Source organism: Malania oleifera, chromosome 4, assembly GCF_029873635.1.
Source record: "Malania oleifera isolate guangnan ecotype guangnan chromosome 4, ASM2987363v1, whole genome shotgun sequence".
In the NCBI taxonomy this organism is placed as follows: domain Eukaryota; kingdom Viridiplantae; phylum Streptophyta; class Magnoliopsida; order Santalales; family Ximeniaceae; genus Malania; species Malania oleifera.
In genome coordinates, this window is record NC_080420.1 from 86,506,387 (window position 1) to 86,510,568 (window position 4,182).

A 4,182-nucleotide genomic window follows, 5' to 3' on the forward strand; every position below is an offset into this window, starting at 1 on the left:
CACTCGTCACCCATATGAGTCATCGAGAATAAATGTCAGATTTATCTTTTCTTTTAATAAGAGGAAGGGAAAAATAATTACGTGTGAAGTATTTTGTGGATCGATGATGGAAAATTTTTTAACCAAACAATTATCATCACCGGGGTGAGTAGTGAGTAAATTAATTTGACCAAGTTTTCTATGGCATCCATGAAAGGGAAAATACACTAGCAATACAATACCCCACGACTAGACTAGGAGTACCCTTCTCCCTCCCAAATATTTACGTAAACATCAAACATATTTCGCTAGTGTAAGCAATAAAAATGAAACAGTAACACACTGAATATTTAGACTAAAGCAATTTTCTTACGTAGCAAATAAAAAAATGGTATCATGGTGGCTACTAATTATCTTCCGGAGTTGAGAATCTACGTTAGGTCGTTTTCATCCAGCTGCTCTTCCTGCTCGGCTGCATGATTCTTCAATGCACTCACATCACCAGTAGGCAGTTTCCTTGCGAGTCTGATGACCTGCGATCATTTGATTTCAGTTAAAATTCTATCATGACAATGAAAATCAGGTATTTTCTCACAAGTGCAAAGGCATGCGCTTCCGTTGATTCACAAAGTAGCCTTGCAAGGACCGGCGAACTTTTAGCGCGCACATGAAGAAATCAATCAGCCTGGTCATTGATTTTTTTTTTTTCTTTTTAATTCTATCAAAAGCACTTTCAAAAAGGCCAAAGAATCTTAATTTATTCAGAGGCAAAGGAATCCTATTATGAGGCTTAGAACAAAGCAAGATAGAATTTTAGGATCCAGTAAATTATAAAAAAATAATAATTTTTATTTTTAAAAAAAAAAATTACAAAAAATTTAACTTAATTTTCGGTTAAATAACATTTATATGAAAAATTAGAAGGCAAACAATATTTTGGTACTATCCAACAATTGTCGAAAATAATTTTCATATTTTAATTTTTTTTTTCAAATAACTACAAAAAAAACTGTCACTCTGTTTAAAAAAAAAAATTAAATTAGTGTAGAAATGTTGAAAAGATGTTTTTATTATTTTCTAGATGTTTATTTACATAATTTTTAAAAATTGAAAAGTAGGATTTTTTTTCTAATTATTTGAAAACCTAAAAATGAAAAGAGAAAATCATTTTCCACATCTAGACAAACATTTTATTTTCTAACTTTTGAAAACTAGAACATAGACTAGCTATTACTTTTATAATTCTTCAAAAAATTTAAAATGAAAGACAAAAACTATTTCTGATAACTAAATGAACCCTTAATTTTTTTTTTTTTTATTTTTGGCTTCTTATCTAAATTTGTGAATGCTAACTCAGCAGTAAAATTAAATTTTAGTCTGTGTTTGAGAACCTAAATTCTATAGTTTTGAATTAGGATTTCTCATACGAAATTTATTCTAGTTTAGCGTTAACTTGTGTTTTGCTCAATTCACACAAATCTGAACTCCATGTTCGAACTTCAACACCTAAACACCAATACAATATTTGATGTGCTATAATATAATTGAATGAAATAAAAAAATTTATATAATAAAAATAAAAAATTACAAAGACGAATTTTATTTCATTCCATTACATTCTTATGCAATAAGACATCCAACTACCGTGATAACTGGAAATTCACACTTGCCTATTGTAGACACCCTATTTTTGCCCTACCCAAATAGAACACTGCGTCCCCTCTTATTTTATTATTATTATTTTTATTATTATTACTATTATTATTTTATTATTATTATTTTCCTATATTATTAGTACTCTACTATTATTTTTCTAGTATTTTTATTATCATTATTATTATTATTATTATTATTATTATTATTACTAGTACTTTTATTATCTTTATTTTATTTTTACTTTACTATAATTATTTTTATTTTTCATTTATTTTATTGTTTTTGATATATTATAATTATAATTATAATTATTATTATTATTATTATTAGCATGAGTATCTTATTTTGGCTATTATTATTCTTATTATTTTTAGTAATGTTATCATTATTATTATTTATTACTTTTAATATTAGTATTATTACTTTCTTAATATTATTATTATTATTATTTTACCAATAGTATCTTAATTTTTATTTTTACTATAATTATTTATTATTATTTACTATTAGTATTATTATTATTATTATTATTATTATCTTATGGATACTTATATTATTATGATAGTTATTATTAAATTATTTCCTTTTTCATTATTACCATAAGAATAAAAGAATAAAAAAAAAGAAAAAAGAAAAAGAAAAATCAAAGAAGGAAGGTTTTGTAGGGTTTTCACAAATTTTTTTATAAGAGGACGGGCGCACAAAGGAAAAGGGGGGAGGCCAAAAGAAAAAACCCTTACGTCTCACCTAGCCTCTCTTCCATCTCTCTCATTCTCTCCATCACTAGAGTTCTCTCTCAGTTCCCTCATTACGGCCATCCTTCTTTATCCATCCTCATGCACACACGGCTGCAGAGCAGCCTCTGCTTCTTCTCTCCATCTTCCCCTCTTCTCCCTCGGTTTCTCACAGCCCTCTAGTCCGGCCTCACAACACAACCACAAACCAGACAACCCAGCCGCCCTCAACCTCATCCCAGACAGCGCACGGAGAGCAAGCCTGAAAACCAATACCTCCGACAGCCTCCAGGCGCTCCTCCAACAACCACCAGGATTCCGAGCCCCTAATCTCCGGCCACCTTACTTCTAGCAACCGCCACCGCAACCAGCCATCATCTCCGGCCAACCACCAGGATTCCGCGCGTCACTCCTGCCACCGTGAAGGTCCTCCCGTCCAGATGGGTTGCCAGCCTTCTGTTCCTGCACAAACTTAGCCGAGACCCTCTGCAACTCCATCACAATCCAACCACTGCTCGTTCATCAGAACCTCCACAGCCCAGCCGCAGGTTCTAGATCGCTGCAACACTCTGGTGATACCCGCCGTCACAGTTCCCGGCGACCGTGCGCCGGTCTTCGTCCCCGATCCTGTTCCAATCTCTGTCAGTCCACGTTCCTATCTCGGCCTCCCCTGCTCCATCCCTCAGCCTCCCTCTGTAAGCGCCTTTGCATGGCTGTCCATATACACACACACACATGCACAGCACACACACACGTATTGATTTTTTTTTTTTAGGGGCATTTAAATCTTTGTCCTATTTATTATGTATATTGAATAGTTGATATTATTATTGCAGGATTTTTTTTAATGTTGTAATATTAGTATTTAATATTCATGTTTAGATTTTTGTCATATTTATTATAAATACTAATTGGCTTATTTTGTTTTTGTAGGATTCATTTTTTGTTTGATCGGGTCTCAAGTGACAAATTTTGAATTTTCTAGTCATCTTTTTTTTTATTATTTATTATTTATTATTATTTTCATTATTAAAGTTTCTTATTATTATGTATTTGTTATATTTATTATGTAGATTGTTTCATTATTATTATATGCTATTATTGTGTTTATTATGTAGATTCTTTCATTATTATGCTTATGTTTATATAGTTGATTTACATATATTATATATTGGTTACGGTTAGCATGTTGATATATCTAGTAATATTGTGTTTAGTATTTTAGTGTATTTGGCATGTTAGTTTTAAGGTATGTTCAATATTATAATGGATATTACATATTATATATTTATTACTATCATATTTGTAGTATTTTAATGTACACAATATCATTCATCTTGGTAACCTTAGTATTTTGAGATTATGTTATTATATTGTATATTAGGGTATATTTAAAATTGCTGCATTACTACTATATATTTTTAACATTATATATCATGTTTTGATTTATTATATTCTCATATTTTGATTTATTGTATCTTGATGTACTTTTAGGGTTGAAATTGCTTCCATATAAATTATGTATTTAGGGTTTTTGGTCATTATTGTACTCACTTTGTATTTAATATTTGTATAGTTAGGGTTGTGTATTAATTTTGGCAACCATTTTGTATTTATTATTTTCAGCAATACCTTGTTTCCATAATTACATTATTTCTTTACTTGTGCATAGGTTTCCATGTTTTAATTTGAATATTGGTTTATCTTTTTTATCAATTATTTCCATATGGGTGTAAATGTATTTATAGGATATTAGGGGTGTATACCATTAGGAAGATTATTATTATTACCTTTTGTTTATAGTATATTATTA